Consider the following 18,734-nt stretch of genomic DNA (forward strand, 5'->3'; position numbering starts at 1 on the left):
TCCATTCAATAAAATGTAAAAAAAATTTAAAAATTATGGAGCTCGACTTTGTTGCAGTTTTTTATCTTACCCTGTATACGTACTCTCTGCATTCTACTCACCCACAGCAACCCTTCCACTAAAACTCATAATTTTAGCTTTATTGCTGTATTCTATACAAAATTTAGTACCTTTAAGTGCACTATAGAGTACTCCTTTCCAGAAACACCGCGTTTTTATACCCTACACCACATAGTGTAGGGTATACCCTTATGTCTTTGTGCATTTGTTTGTAACATGGGGAAGGAAGCGAGATAGACCCACAGTAACTTTTGAGGATCTCCATAGAATCACTTTCTGAGATGATTTATGCATGTCAGTCCATCTGTCCCTCCATCCGTCTGTCCATGTATTCTTGTGAACAAAATGCAGGTCGCATTTATTATCCGATTGAGATGAAATTTTGCAGATTTGGATATAGCTCCCATATATATCTTTATCTGATTTCAAATTAATTTTGCACCAAATGGGAAATACAAGTTCGAATTTAAAAGATACAAATGCTTCGGTAAATTTAGTCCTATGAAGTTTAAATTACAATTATAATCATAGCGTGTATGATTAAATTCTCCCATCAAATCTATCAAATCTAATTGTTATGTGGAGCTCTACTAAATTAGCAAAATGGTGTAGGGTATCATAATGTCGGCCCCGCCCGACTTTAGGACTTTCTTATTTTTTATTTTTTTAAATTCTACACACGCATTGTAACTCTGGTACCAAAATTTGAATTCCACCACAATTTCAACACTTTGTACCAAAAATTAGTACCATCTAGTACTTTATGTACACGTAATAATAAGCATTTCCAAATTCATCTCCTTGTATAAAAACAGTATACGCACATGATCATAACACTAAAATGCTAATTCTACCCTACAACACTATGTGTTGGGGGTATTATAAGTTTGGTTGGGCCAAAAATTATGTAACACCACGAAATATTGGTTTCCCACATAGGAAAGTATATATGAATCTTCCTATCTCGCCGAGCTGAGTCGATCTAGCTATGTATGTCCGTCCGTCTGTCCGTCTGTCCATGTTAATTTGTAATCACTCTACAGGTCGCAATTATGGTTCGATCTTCACGAAATTCAGAATGAAGGTGGGGATAGGGTCAGAATAGATCCCTATTTCTTTCGGAGATGATCGCATAATATTTAGGGGTTGAAATGGACCAAAAACTGAAAAAATTCCTGATTTTGCAGTTGCTTTACAGGTCGCAATTATAGATCAATCGACGCGGAAGTTAGCATGGGGCTAGTGCTTAGGGTTGGGCAGAAGCCTTCCAATTCTAATGGTCATCGGGTAATATTTAGTGGGTGAAAAAGGCTATGACATTTGAGTTAAATAAAATCAAATTTTCCATTAAACCGCGAATATTTTTAATCCCGGCGAAATCACAAATAGACGAACAGGTCAATACTGACGGTTACGTAGATGCCGATCGTAAATATATCGGATGTATATAGCGAAATATATACAATGTGTATATATAAAGAAAAGGAATGTTAGATGGAATGCTTATATCTCAAGAATGGCTTCACCGATTTTGATAAATTTTGTCAATTCAGAATGCCTTCTGGACATAAAAGTATAAAATCTAAAAAAATCGCATAAAAATAAGACAAAAATGATGCTAATATAGATTTTGTAGTGTTTGGGCAAATGTCCCTGGTCAAAATGCTAAGGGTAATATCTGGGCAGTGCTCCGTCACATAATTTCAAAAGGGAAATCTTCCAAAACGGATTTGGACATAAGGGGGCTTCTAACATATTGTAGTGTTGTAGGGTATCACATGATCGGCCCCGCACGACTATAGCCTTTGCTTACTTTGTTTTTTTTTTTTTTTTTTTAATTTTCGAAAAAATTTTGCCCAAATATTTTAAGATTGTAGCTTATTTTTTAAAGAAATCTTTCAAAAATCCTCATTTAATGGGGACAGTGCCAAGGATATTTGAAATTAAAATTTCGTTATGAGTCGCTGTTTTCAGAACGGAATCTGTAATCAAAGTATAAAGCACATATGACGTCTATAACAGCATTTGTTTTTATACTCTCCATTAAATTTGACATCCCGTTTCTAATACCTCAAAATATACATTTAGATCAGCATAAATGTCTGTGTCGATTTAGCGCTGTCCGCCCGTCTGTGAAAATTTATTTTTCTTCCAAAGGCAAAACTCAAAAATTAAAATTCAGCCGAGCCTCGCTGTGTGATTTGAACAGCGGACCTCGGTGTGCAGCCAACTAGAAGTTGCCGTCTCTACGTTCAGAGCCATTAACCCGTCTTCCTAAAGCAGCACTAAAACAAGTGTATGAATTGGAAGCAATGTAGTTGTAGTTGTTGTGGACAAAAAATCCATCACTACAAAATCAAACTTTGCTGTGAAAAAGATCTGCCAATAGAACTTGAGTCGAACTTGGAGAGTTTCTAGTGTTTTATTCGCATATGCTAATTCGCAATAAGTTCGAAATATATACTACTTTCCAGAGAACAGCCTTTGTATGCCATCATCCACACCAAATATACCTGATGAGCCGCTTAACCAACGGGGAAATGCGTCGCATAGTGGTGAGTGTGTGATAGTGTCTATCTGCCTTTCCTTTTCACTGCAAATTTCAAATCATTAAGCTCGTCTCGAAAGAGAAACAAACACAAAATGAAGTAGGTTGATAAAATTTTACTCAGATGTGATTTAGGTCTGCAGAACTTTTGGTGCAAAAAATGGGATATTTCCTACATGCTGGGGCCACATACTCCCAATTCACAAGAAATTCGGTTTGAAATTTTGATTAAAACACCCAAAAAAATTTAGGGGGATATTTAACGTTTTTTTTTTTTTTTTTTTTTTTTTTTTGGTGTTTCAATCATAATTTTAAACATAATTTGTTGTAAATTGGGAGTATGTGGTCCCGGTATGTAGGAAATATCCTTGCAGAGAACTGTACACATAGTTCCAGGTTTTGGTATAGACACTTTTAACTGTACCTTCAGATATTGGGCATTTTGATGATTTGTGTCACACTTTTCACCGGAATTATTTTAAATTTGGTATTTGGAGAAGACAGAAAATTGGACAAAAAATTCCCTGTACATACCCGTGGCATATCCCCCAGAGCCTTCGTATAACACCCATATAACGATACCTCCCAATATTTATTATTTTGATAATTTTACCCACATTTTTCAACAGAATTATTTCAAACTTTGTATTTGAAACACCTTCCCTGGTAGATAATTGACTGCAGAGGTTTTGTAAGGGCCCCATATAACTGCGCCTCCAGATATCGGTAATTTTACGATTATGTTCTGGTGAAAATAAGGATGCAATTATAGGTCGTCATATCTATAATTTTTTCCGAGAAAAATATGACGATGAGATATCACAATGACTGTTTCTACTGCAGTGGGAAATTCGACGACTGGAAGAGAGTAGTTTCTGGACCCTATCGAAGGAAATCAAGTTCTTAAATCTAATTTGACGTTTCTATGCTTATTGTGTATTTTAATTTTACCAATTTTTTCAATAAATCCAAAAAGAGATGGATAATTCTACTACCAGGATTATAGTTTAATCGCGTTGCAATTTTGGAGAGTAATATATCAGGTTTTAGATTGTAACACCATGGAATTCTGCTTCCTGACCCAACTTTTTGTATTCGTGACGAGTTTCGTTTCCAATCGATTACATTCAGTAATTTCACAATTCTCGACTATTCCATGTGTATCTTAAGTAAGCAATCAACAATACATGCTCATTATAAGTCCAAAAAATCGGTCACTCTCGTTAAAAACCGTTATTATTTTCATTCATTCTGCCATTCTTTCCTTTTTCATGAAAAAAAAACCTATTTAAATTTACCTTAAGCTCCAACAGTTTGGTGACAACAACTTCGTCCGCCTGTCCATACGTACTTACGTACGTACATATAGTGCTGGCTACAATGACAATGCTAAATGAAATTATTCAAGAAGAGTACGTCAGCGTTAACGACGAGGGAACAATATTGGATATCGATATGAAAAATGAAATCAAATTAAGACTCAGTGGATTTCTAACATTATTCGGATTATTATTTTCAATTTCACAATGTCTGTTGCATATAAAAAAGAAAAGAAGTGTTTTTTTTTTCGTTTCTTTATTTCAGCAAAACATTATCAGCACGTACGTATAGTTGTGACTGTCCCAAATGGTAATGCCTCGAAGACAATGAGTGGATATTGGTGAAGTAAGAAGTGGAATGTTAGAAACCAACATTAAAAATTAATTAATTAAAAGCAGGTGGAAACCGACTATTTTTGGTACCCTATACTCCTTTGGGAGAAAAGGAAGAACCACTGTTAAAGATTGCAGTGGAAAACCAAAAAAATTGAAACCTCCATGCACAATTGCGCAATATTAACTTTAACCAGTAAAGAAAGTCCTAAAGTCGGGCGGGGCCGATTTTATGATACCCTACACCACTTTGCTAATGTAGTAGAGCTCCACATAACAATTAAAAGTTTTTATGGGAGAATTCAATCATACACGCTATGATTATAATTATAATTTAAAGTTCAAAAGACTAAATATGCCGAAGCATTTGTATCTTTTAAATTCGTACTTGTATTGCCCATTTGGTAAAAAATTTATTTGAAATCAGATTAAGATATATATGGGAGCTATATCCAAATCTGAACCGATCTCGATAAAATTTGGCAAAGATATTTCTGAGCTGTATTTGATATATTTCCCTGAATATCGTTGTTACGGAGTGCATACTACGGCTGTGGGTAACAAATATGACAAATCGGATGAACAGTATATATAGGAAGCTATAGCTATATCTGAACCGATCTTCACCAAATTTGACAAACTACCTTCTAGACTCAATTTCGTCGTATGTGCCAAATTCCATCCCATTTGGACAAATATTAGACATTTGGTGCACAATAAAAAGTGCACAAACAAAAGTATATATATATATGGGAGCTATATCCAAATCTGAACCGATCTCGATAAAATTTAGCAAAGGTATTTCTGAGCTGCATTTGATATATTTTCCCAAATATTGTTGTTACAGAGTGCATATTACGGCTGCTGAGGACAAAAATAACAAATCGGATGAACAATGTATGTGGGAGCTATAGCTGTATCTGATTCGATTTCGATCAACTTTGGCACATTTATTTTCAGGCCTAATTTGGTTGTATGTGCCAAATTCCATACTATTCGGGCTGATATTATACTTTTGGTGCACAATAAAAAGCAAATCGGACGAAGATATATATGGGAGCTATATCTAAATTTTTACCGATTACCTCCAATTTCAATAAGGTTCGTTCTTGGGCCAAACAAATGTTGTCTGGAAAGTTTCATCTCAATCGGATAATAAATGCGACCTGCATTTTGTTCGCAATAATACATGGACAGACGGACGGACTGACATGCATAAATCAACTCAGAAAGTGATTCTATGGAGATTCTCAGAAGTTACTATGGATCTATCTCGCTTCCTTCTCCATGTTACAAACAAATGCACAAATACATAATACCCTTACCACTATGTGGTGTAGGGTATAACAAGTAGAAAACTTGGAAGAAACTTGCAAAACTTTAAAAAATTCAGGGTGGGTCTATTATATGGAGGCTTAATGAGAACGTGGACATACGTATCCGATCATTTAAAGTCTCCACTAGCAAACAATAGAAACCAACAGTGATCTCAATATCGAATTTCAGCTCTATCCCCTCACTCCAAACCAAATTTTGTAATATTTACCACGTATATAAAAACAATAACATGCCCCCATCCCAGACACCAATTCGTTCAATTATAGTATGAAAACCACCACCAGATACCAACAGAGACCTCAATATCAAATTTAAGGTTTTCTGCTCTATTCCTTCACCTAATATCAAATTTAGTATCACTTAGTACTTTTCGCACAATTTTAGTAAATATGTCCAAAACTACCACCATATACCAATTCCAGATATCAACAGAGACCTCAATATTAAATTTCAGGATTCCAGCCCTATATCTTCATCCAATTCCAAATTCAGTACAATTTAGTGCTATTCTTTTTAGTACAAATTTCCAAAACCACCTCTTTATCACAAATCCACAACTAAACGGGATCTCAATACAAACCTTCAAAATTCCAGTTTCATTCGTTTACCCTAATTCAAACTGTTTACTACTAATTAGTACAGTTCGCACCCTTAGTACACATTTCCAAAATCTCCTTCATATATCAGACTAACTTTCCAACCTTGATTCTCATACCGAATTGTACAATTTTAGGACTTTTCGTAACCTTAAAGTTCAATTTTTTTTTCTATCTTGCACTTTCATTCCAAATTTCAAAATTCTATGTCATTCCGTTTGTCCAATAAAATGCATAACATTTTTGGTACTTTTTGTAACCTTTCAGTACGAATTTTCAAAAACCCACGCCGACGCACTAAGACTGGTCCTTGTGCAAATGTCACAGGCTGTAACATCCATTACGAACTTCAAATACGACATCTCAAACAATTTCGGTGAGTATTGTACCCAAAATTGTCAAAATACCGAATATAGGGAGGTACTGATATATGGGACCTATACGAAGACCTGGACCTGCATAAAAAATGTAGTTTCACAGACTGTAATACCCATTACGAACTCTAAATACGAAATTTGATACGTAATCAATATAAACCAGTAAAGAAAGTCCTAAAGTCGGGCGGGGCCGATTTTATGATACCCTACACCCTACAATAATTAAAAGTTTTTATGGGAGAATTCAATCATACACGCTATGATTATAATTATAATTTAAAATTCAAAGGACTAAATATGCCGAAGCATTTGTATCTTTTAAATTCGGACTTGTATTGCCAATTTGGTGCGAAATTAATTTGAAATCAAATAAAAATATATATGGGAACTATATCCAAATCTGAACCGATATCGATAAAATTTGGCAAAGATATTTCTGAGCTGTATTTGATATATTTCCCTGAATATCGTTGTTACGGAGTGCATATTACGGCTGTGGGTAACAAATACAATAAATCGGATGAACAATATATATGGGAGCTTATAACTATATCTGAACCGATCTTCACCAAATTTGGCATACTACCTTCTAGACCAAATTCGGTCGTATGTACCAAATTCCATCCCATTTGGACAAATATTAGACGTTTGGTGCACAATAAATGGTAAATCGGACGAAGTTATATATGGGAGCTATATCCAAATCTGAACCGATCTCGATAAAATTTAGCAAAGGTATTTCTGAGCTGCATTTGATATATTTCCCCAAATATTGTTGTTACAGAGTGCATATTACGGCTGCGGAGGACAAAAATACCAAATCGGATGAACAACATATATGGGAGCTATAGCTATATCTGAACCGATTTCGATAAAATTTGGCATACTTATTTTCAGGTCTAATTTGGTTGTATGTGCAAAATTCCATACTATTCGGGCTGATATTACACGTTTGGTGCACAATAAAAGGCAAATCGGGCGAAGATATATATAGGAGCTATATCTAAATTTTTACCGATTATCTCCAATTTCAATAGGGTTCGTCCTTGGGCCAAACAAATGTTGTTTGCAAAATTTCATCTCAATCGGATAATAAATGCGACCTGCATTTTGTTCACAAGAATACATGGACAGACGGACTGACATGCATAAATCAACTCAGAAAGTGATTCTATGCAGATCATCGAAAGGAACTATGGGTCTATCTCGTTTCCTTTTGCCTGTTATAAACAAATGCACAAAGACATAATACCCTGACCACCTTGTGGTGTAGGGTATAAAAATTATACATACCTAAATTATATCTGAATAAAGTTCTATCAACCAACTTCTTATCGTTTGAAAGCTAGAGTGGCGGAGAGACAGACAGGCGGACGGATATGATGTGATAGAAATAGAATTTTGTGCCGATCACAAAAATAATAATAATAATAATAATAATAACAAGAAAGCAAATGCTACAGTCGAGCGGGGCCGACCGTTGAATACCCTACAACACTATAATAAATTATACAGTTCATATAGGCGAGATACTCGAAAGAATTCCACAAGATATTGTGACAAATAATAAAAGAAAATCATCAGGTTTCGTTCTCTAATTTTCGAATAATAGCAACTTAAACTAATTTGCTCATGTCCAATTTATTGGTAGATGTTGCACGTAAATGGTCTTCCTAGATCTGGAACCAATATTTCCCAAAGACCTATAATCTCTCAGAAGTGGCAAAAGATTAACATTTATTATTGGTTTTTAACTAAAACGCATCTATATGAGCTACAGACATTTGACTATATTCTTCAACGAAATCAGTCTTAACGATATAATCAGAAGTGCGTCTTTCCTCTATTTGTGAATTCTCCAAAAAGTCTCTGGAATGGACATTTTCGTATTTTGTCTACAAAAGTTGGCAAACTATTTCACACATTGAATATTTTTGGATGGCCATTAGAAACTGCTTGGCTTTTGTAATGTGCGGTAACCCCCATTCAAATGCGCGTGAGGATAGGGCGATAATTACGACCTGCTGACAATTTTGCAGTTTTTTGGTCCATTTCAACCCCTAAATATATGGCGATCATCTCCAAAAAGAGTAGGCTTCTATTCTGACCCTCATCTTATCCCCATGCAAAATTTCGTAAGGATCGGGCCATGAATGCGATCTGTATATGATATCCTGATATCCCACTTAGTTTTGTTAGCTGTAGAAATATTACCAAATGTTTAATTCAAAATGAAAATATGCCAAAAATACGACAAAATTGAAAGAATATGAGAAAATATTACAAAATCAATATTTTCATCTTTAGAGAGATATTTTTATGCGATTTTTTTAGACGTTTTTTCTTTCCTGCCAATAGGCCATTCTGAATTAATGAGAACTGTCGAAATCAGTTCAGCCGTTCTCCACATATAAGAGATCTTTCAAGCATATCTTCTTTGATAGACATATATATCGCACATATTTTGCTATATATCCGATTTGTTGGATAATAACATCAATGTAAAGGTCAGAAGTAACCTTGTGATGGCTTTGTGACTTCGCCGGGATTTAAAATATTCACGGTTTAATGAAAAATTTGGAATGTTTTCAACACTAAATATATGGTATATTTTACCCGCTAAATATTATCCCATGACCACCCAATTTGGCAGGCTTCTTCAAAGGTGCGTAAGGATCGGGCGATAATTACGACCTGCCGACAATTTTGCAGTTTTTTGGTGCATTTCAACCCCTAAAGATATTGCGATCATCTCCAAAAAGAGTAGGCTTCTATTCTGACCCTCATTTTATACCCATGCAAAATTTCGTAAGGATCGGGCCATAAATGCGATCTGTATATGATATCCTGATATCTCAACTACTTAGTTTTGCTAGCTGTAGAAATTTTACCAAATGTTTAATTCAAAAGAAAATATGCCAAAAATATGACAAAATTGGAAAAATATGAGAAAATGTTACAAAATCAATATTTTCATATTTAGAGAGATATTTTTATGCGATTTTTTTTAGACGTTTTTTCTTTCCTTCCAAGAGGCCATTCTGAATTAATGAGAACTGTCGAAATCAGTTCAGCCGTTCTCGACATATAAGAGATCTTTCAAGCATATCTTCTTTGAGAGACATATATATCGCACATATTTTGCTATATATTCGATTTGTTGGATGTTAACATCAATGTAAAGATCAGAAGTAATCTTGTCATGGCTTTGTGATTTCGCTGGGATTTTAAATATTCGCCGTTTAATGAAAAAAGTTTAAATTTTTTCAACACAAAAGATATGGTCTATTTTACCCGCTAAATATTATCCGATGACCACCCAAATTGGTAGGCTTCTTCCCCGCCCTGAACTCTAGCTACATACGGAATTCCGCGTCGAATGGTCTATAATTGCGACCTGTATAGCTACTGCAAAATCCGATATTTTTTCAGTATTTGGTCCATTTCAACCCCTAAACATTTGGCGATCATCTCCAAAAGGAATAGGGTTCTATTCTGACCCTAACCCCACCTTCATTTTAAATTTCGTGAAGATCGGACCATAATTACGACCTGTAGAGTGATTACAAATTAACATGGACAGACGGAGGGACATACATAGCTAGATCGACTCATCTCGGTGAGATAGGAAGATCCATATATACTTTTCTATGTGTGAAACCAGTATTTCGAGGTGTTACATAATTTTTGGCCAAATCAAGCTTACAATACCCCCAACACATAGTGTTGTAGGGTATAAATATTATCTGTTGGTTTTGCCGACAAATGTATAACCTCAGCCAATGTTCGATTGCTGAAATATATTTTGACTTCTGTTATGCATATTAAAATTTTGGACTATCTATGGAGTAGGTTGAGAAGGAATGGACCAATATTGTGCATTTCGTATCGGACGTTAATAATTATGATATAAATATTGCGACGTGACAGGTTTGGACATTATTGGTTACTTCCTTCACTTTATATGAGATGTGTGATAATTTTTAGAAAATCTTAAAATGTGCATTAGGTACCAGATATTGCCGACCGCAGTATTCCATTTTCATACTTCATGCAATACAGATAAAAATATTGGTTTCGGCAAAATTAGATGAAAATCGAACATTTATATCCAATTGTATGCGAAATCATAAATTCCATATTTATTTCAGGTTTCTGGTTGAGAGAAATATTTAGATATAGCAAGTTGTATAGAATTGCTGACTCTCAAGTTATGACAGATAAAAGTATTGGAAATTGTGACGCTTTGTGGGTGAGGTACAGAAGGGTTTCATCTTCATAATACATGTTGTGTAAATACAAATGTTTGTATGTGTGAAAATTAAAGAGCGTTGGATGTATATTTCGTTTTCTTTGAGCGTTTTGTTTTTCAAAATCTTGACCCATTTGTAGGGGAGGAACCAGAGGAAATGGTCCGATGTCTGCTATATTTATAACAGATCTTGTGTTGAATGAAATATTGAGATGTACCAAGTCTGAATGAAATCGAACGTTGATTGCGCGTTTTATGAGCTTCATGAATATTTAAATTTTTGATCCCTTGTGGGGGAGGTACCAGAAGGAGTGGACCGATATATACCATCTTCAAAGCAGATCTAGTGTTAGTAGTAATACTTTGATGTGTGTAATATGAAGAGAGCCGGATGCTTATTTCGGATTTTATAATTCTTTTAGTTATTCAAAATGTTGACCCTTTTTGGAGGGAGGTATCAGACGGAATGGTCCGATCTCTACCATCTTTATAAAAGATCTGGTGTTGATGGAAATATTGAGATGTACCTAGTCCGAATAAAATCGGATACTAATTTCGCGTTTTATGAACTTCTTGGATATTCAAAATTTTGACCTTTTGTAGGGGAGATACCAGAAGGAGTGAACCGATATCGCACATCTTCGAACTCGATCTAAATTTGATTATAATATTACGATGTACCAAGTTTGGACCAAATCGGATTTGTTCTTCGAGAGTTATCCTGCCCACCAGCCAGACACACGGACGGATGGATGGACATCTCTAGATCGACTTCCAATGTCCTGAAACGGATTTGGTCCAAAAAGACCTAGGGTGTAAAATCGGCATTTCGTTTTGACCATATCAAATGATATGTACCCCTTGTAGCCCTATGACTGAAGGTATAATTAAACTTATACCTTGCACTAAGGTACAGTGGAGTAGGGTACCACATGATAGGCTTTGTCCGGCTATCAACTTTTTAATTGTCATCTATCATTAATATAAAACATCCATGTATCATGCTTTCCATGCCTGACCACTTTCGGCATACGTTTCCTATAACAAAACACAATTGTCATACCATAAATAGCTCACAAAGGGAATAGTTTATTAAAAATTCACTCTAATGTTGTCGCATTAAGTTGGTCAAATGTGTTGAACCCTATGTAAATCTTTTCTATGAAACTACAGGCCATCGAACTTTTTGTCATTAATTGTATCAGATTCTAGGTACGTTAATAATTGGGTTGTGTGTGTATTTTACGAATAAAAAACATTGACCTTTTTAGAAATGACGACACGAAGTTTTGAAATTTAGTACATGCATTCAGGAATATAGGACCAAAATCAGTATCTTAAATTAGAATATGTTAAGGATAAAAAAGGAAGTTTTTATGACTTGCATTTTAATTTACAATGATATTAATTTTTTCCGAAACATTGATTATCACCACAACTCTGTATGGAATGAAGAAGAGGCATTTTGTGATATGTATGTAATTATGCTTTAAGTTTAAAGAATTTGTCAAAAAAGCGTTTTATGTATTTTCACGTTTAGAAAAATAATCCTTTGCCGAACTTTATGAATAATTTCGTCGGAAAAATGGCGAATAACACTGTGTGCAAAATTTAGGACAGAAAAAATCCAGAAGATTATGAAAGTAGAACTAAAATAGAAAACACGGAGATCAGCGTTTTGAATAATAAATAATGTACTCATCAATATTTTTTATTATTTATAGATTCTTTGCAATTCGCTTAATTGAAACCCGAAAACGTGGACCGATATGGTCCATTTGCAAACTTTACCAAACTACTGGCATAATACACTCGTGTGCAAAATTTTAGCATTCTATATCGATTCGTTTGAAAGATAGCGTGATTACAACAGACTCACAGACAGACGTACAGACAGTCGGACACCGCTAAATCGACTTAGACTTTTACGCCAAAAATGTGTGTGTGTTGAGTACAAGAAGCGAGCGACGAACCTTCTTAATAAAGCATGCATTTTGATAGTTCAATGATTTTCAAGCGCTGTCTGTTTGTAAGACGATTAATGGTTAAATTACAAATCAAACTGAAGATATTTGACACTGAAACAAAACACGAAACGTGCATGAGCTGTACCTATGCATGTTTGGATTTGATATACTGATTAAACAACGCCAAGGCGAAACGGCTGTAGCTGTGGGTCAATGTTGGTATGAAGGGCTGAAATAAATCTGTGTTTCGAGCTATTAGTGTATTAACAGTACTAAAAGTGGAATCCATTGTATTGGGCAAACAGATGGAGCTAGAATCAGCGTACGAAAATAAACTGTAGGAAACATTTGCAATCGTTTCGTTTAGTGTTTTCTCATAGTACGAAATGAAACAAACCCGATATTAAGATAACGAGACTTGTTATACCCTCCACCATACATAGCACGTAGGGTATATAAAGTTCATCATTCCGTTTGTATATCATCGAAATAATAATTTTAGACATAACAAAGTATATATACTCTTGATCAGCGTAAAATTCTAAGACGATTTAGCCCTGTCCTTCCGTCCAAAGAGTCAAAACGAATAAGATGGGAGGAAAAAATTTTGCACAGATAAGTTTTTGTCTGCAGGCAGTTCAATTCGAAGATGGGCTACAACAACGAATATACGGAGGTGTTACAAACGAAATGACAAATTTAATATTCTAATGCATTCAGAACCAGTAAGGCAAAGTCAATAGCCGGGCTGGGCCGACTATATGATACCTTACACCAATATTCATATTTAGTAGAGCTCCCGTAATAAAATAATTTTTTTGAAGCAGATCATACCACCTATCAACATTTGGCTTTAGAGCAGTTATAATTTGGTTTCAGAGGGCACTAATATATGGGAGGCCAAATACAAAAATATGTATCGGAGCCGAGTTCCACGAAATGGAAATGTATGCCCCGAAATTCACTCCATTTGAAATGATACTATCCTTTATTTGCACATAAACCTGAAATAATCTGATTAAGAATTTTTATATGAGAGCTATATCCAAATCTTAGCCAATCTCGATACAATTTGGCTGAGGTATTTCTGAGCTGTATCTGATATTACGAATGAGTTAAAGACAAAATCGGATGAAACATATATATGGGAGCTATAGTTATATCTGAACCGATTTTCACCAAATTTGATGTACTTGCATCTAGACTGAATTCGTCGGATGTGGCAAAATTCATGTCATTTGGACTAATATTGGCCATTTGGTGCACAAATAACCCGACATCGGTTGAATATATATGGAAGATATATCTAAATTTGAACCGATTCTCACCAATTTCAATGGGGTTCGTCCTTGTTTGGAAAAAGTCATCTTAATTGCATTATAAATGCGACCTGCATTTTGTTCATAAGAATACATAAATAGACGGACGGGTGGACAGACCGACTGACATGCAAAAATCGACTGAGAAACAATGAAGATCCTCAAAAGTAACTATGGGTCTATCTCGCTTGCTTCTACATGTTACAAACAAATGCAGAAAGACAATATTCCTTTACCAAAGATTCCTTCGCTTATAAAAATTCACAATTGGGTGCTGTTTATGGGCTGGTGGCATCATTTGATCGATGACATTCAATTTTTATTTTCCCAATATGCAAGACGGTGACACATGCCATACAACACGCAAAACCATGGACTTAATGGAAGACAACATTGAAGCAGTTAAGACGCAGTCGCTATCAATATTTGCATGAAATAATCTTCAAACATTAATTTATATGGACCGTACTATTAATTCAAATAATTTGTTTTCTCTTTTTTTAGATAAACTTTACTATAGTTTTAAAAACTTACTTATACAATCCTCCAAATCGCGTCTGTTTAGTTAAAATATTGTGGGTGTGCCTAAAAGTATGCTTTATAAATACTTGATTTAAATTTGACTGCACATAAATAAAGAAACTATAGCATTATTTTGATTAAATCAAACCAAAAAATGAATTGCGGGCAGTTGCTAATTATACCCTACACCACATAGTGGTAAGGGTATTATGTCTTTGTGCATTTGTTTGTAACATGGAGAAGGAAACGAGATAGACCCATAGTTGCTTTTGAGAACCTTCATAGAATCACTTTCTGAGTCGATTTATGCATGTCAGTCCGTCTGTCCGTCCGTCCGTCCGTCCGTCCGTCTGTCCATGTATTCTTGTGAACAAAATGCAGGTCGCATTTATTATCCGATTGAGATGAAATTTTCCAAACAATATTTTTTTGGCCCAAGGACGAACCCTATTGAAATTGGTGAGAATCGGATCAAATTTAGATATAGCTCCCATATATATCTTCATCCGATTTCGGGTTAAATGTGCACCAAATATTCACTATCAGTCCAAATTACCTGAATTTGGCACACCCAACCGAGTTCGGCCTAGACGCAAGTATATCAAATTTGGAGAAAACCGGTTCAGATATAGCTATAGCTCCCATATATATCTTTCATCCGATTTGATCTTTAAGTCCCTCACATTCGTAATATGCACTCCACAAGAAAGATATTTGGTACCAGATATAAGATACAGCCCAGAAATAGCTGTTTGTAATTTTATCGAAATCGGTTCAGATTTGGATATAGCTCCCATATATATCTTCATCCGATTTCGGGTTAATTGTGCACCAAATGGCCGATATAAGTCCAAATGGACTGAATTTTAGTACATCGGACCAAATTCAGCCTAGAAGCAAGTATATCCAATTTGGTGAAAATCGGTTCAGATATAGATATAGCAACCATATATATGTTTCATCCGATTTAGAGTTTTAGTCACATACATTCGTAATATTCACTCCACAATCGTGATATTTGGTACCAGGTATTATATGGAGCACAGGAATAGCTGTTTTAAATTTTATCGAAATCGGTTCAGATTTGGATATAGCTCTCATATATATCTTCATCCGATTTCGGGTTAAATGTGCACTAAATGGTCAATATCAGCCCAAATCACCAGTCTAGAAGCTAATACGTAAAATTTGGAGAAACCCGGATCAGAGATAGCTATAGTTCGTAAAATGCACGATAGAATTAGATAGATTTTGATTTTGCACCAAATATCTCATAGAGATCTGAAATGCCCTGTATAAACCTTTTTACGAGAGCTCTACTAAATATGCATAGTGGTGTACGGTATCATATAGTCGGCCCCGCCCGACTTTTGAGCTTTCCATACTGGTATTACAATTTAAAACGAGGCGGTTTCATAAATAAGATTTTGGTAAGTATCTTTATCTATAAAAGAGGGAAATGTGGGTATGCTTGATTGTTTGTTTGTAGCTTATAGACTCAAAAACCGCTGGACGGTATTTTAATTTCGTCGTTGAGTTTGTAATTGCTCGAAATACTCATGTCAGACCCAACTGTTGCAATCACGCTATCTTTCGAACAAATTGAGATAGAAGGGCAAACTTTAGAACACATGCATATTTTGTCAGTATGCATGTTAAATGCAAAAATGGTCATGTCGTCCTCATTTCCGTATAGCCCCCATATAACGGTACCTCTCGATATTCGGTATTTTAAAGATTTTAGCACATTATTCACTGGAATTATTTCAAATTCCGTATTCATAGTTTGTAATGAGAAAACATTTCATATGCAGGTCCATGTTCTCGTATAACCCCCATATAACGGTATTTTAAAGATTTTAGCGACACTATTCATCATAATTATTTCAAATTTCGTATTCATAGTTCGTAATGGGTACTATACCCTATGACAAAAAATTTCGTATGTAGGTCCACATCTTCGTATAGCCTCCATATAACGGTACCTCCCTTTATTCGGCATTTTGATGATTTTAACGACTTTATTCGCCAAAATTGTTTTAAATATCCTATTTGAAGATTTTAATGGGTATTACAGCCTATTACAAAAAAATTGCTAATGTAGGTCTACGTATTTTTGAAATTTTCAAGTTCAATTCAAATGGTGGAGGGTATTAAAAGTTCCCGGCCCGGCCGAACTTAATGTTTATACCCTACACCACATATTGGTAAGGATATTATGTCCTTGTACATTTGTTTGTAACAGGGAGAAGGATGCGAGATGGACCCATAATTTCTTTTGAGGATATTCATAGACTCACTTTCTGAGTCGATTTATGCATGTCAGTCCGTCCGTCCATGTATTCTTGTGAACACAATGCAGGTCGCATTTATTATCCGATTGAAATGAAATTTTGCAAACAATATTTGTTTGGCCCAAGGACGAACCCTATTGAAATTGATGATAATCGGATCAGATTTTGATATATCTCCCATATATCTTCAACCGATTTCGGGTTAATTGTGCACCAAATAGCCAATGTCAGTCCAAATGACCTGCATTTTGGACATCTGACCGAATTCAATCTGGAAGCAAGTACATTAAATTTGGAGAAAATCGGTTCAGATAGCTCAATAGCTCCCATATATATGTTTTATCCGATTTGGTGTTTAAGTCCCTCACATACGTAATATGTATTCGACATCAATGATATTTGGTACCAGATATCTTATAGAGCTCTATATTTGCCATATTTTTTCGAGAACGGCTAAGATTCGGATATAGCTTCCATATATATCCTCAATCCGATTTGATATTTATTGTGCAAATAATGGCTAATATCATATGTGATATTATCTACTTCAAATAAATTCTTTTCTTACGTGAGCTCTACTAAATATGCATAGTGGTATTGGGTCGGACCCGTCTGACTATTGAATTTTCCTTACTGGTATTTTACTTGTTATATGCCTAAAGTTGTTTTATTTTAATTTAAAAACCATAAAATATTCGCATAGAAAACAAGTAAGCAAAGGCTACAGTCGAGTGGGGCCGACCGTTGAATACCCTACAACACTATAATAAGTGATACAGTTTATGCGAGATACTCGAAAGAATTTCAAACGATTTTTTGACAAATAATAAAAGAAAACCATCAGGTTTCGTTCTCTAATTTTCGAATAATATCAACTTAAACTAATTTGCTCATTTCCAATTTATTGGTAGATGTTGCACATAAATGGTCTTCCTATAATCTCTCAGAAGTGGCAAAAGATTAACATTTATTATTGGTTTTTGACTGAAACGCATCTATATCAGATACAGACATTTGACGTTAACGAAATAGTCAGAAGTGCGTCTTTCCTGTATTTGTGAATTCTCCAAAAAGTCACTGGAAAGGACATTTTCGTATTTTGTCTACAAAAGTTGTGCGTGAGGGTCGGGCGATAATTACGACCTGCTGACAATTTTGCATTTTTTTGGTCCATTTCAACCCCTAAATATATGGCGATTATCTGCAAAAAAGTAGGCTTCTATTCTGACCCTCATCTTATCCCCATGCAAAATTTCGTAAGAATCGGGCCATCTGTATATGATATCCTGATATCCTAAGTACTTAGTTTTGTTAGCTGTAGAAATATTACCAAATGTTTAATTCAAATGCCAAAAATATGACAAAATTGAAAAAATATGAGAAAATTTTACAGATTCAATATTTTCATCTTCAGAGAGATATTTTTATGCAATTGTTTTAGATGTTTTTTCTTTCCTGCCAAGAGGCCATTCTGAATTAATGAGAACTGTTGAAATCAGTTCAGCCGTTATCGACATATAAGAGATCTTTCAAGCATATCTTCTTTGATAGACATATATATCGCACATATTTTGCTATATATCCGATTTGTTGGATGTTAACATCAATGTAAAGATCAGAAGTAACCTTGTCATAGCTTTGTGATTTCGCCGGGATTTAAAATATTCGCGGTTTAATGAAAAATTTTGAATTTTTTCAACACAAAAGATATGGTCTATTTTACCCGCTAAATATTATCCGATGACCACCCAAATTGGTAGGCTTCTTCCCAGCCCTAAACTCTAGCTACATGAGAAATTCCGGGACGAT

This window comes from Musca domestica, unplaced genomic scaffold, assembly GCF_030504385.1.
Source record: "Musca domestica strain aabys unplaced genomic scaffold, Musca_domestica.polishedcontigs.V.1.1 66, whole genome shotgun sequence".
Classification (NCBI taxonomy): domain Eukaryota; kingdom Metazoa; phylum Arthropoda; class Insecta; order Diptera; family Muscidae; genus Musca; species Musca domestica.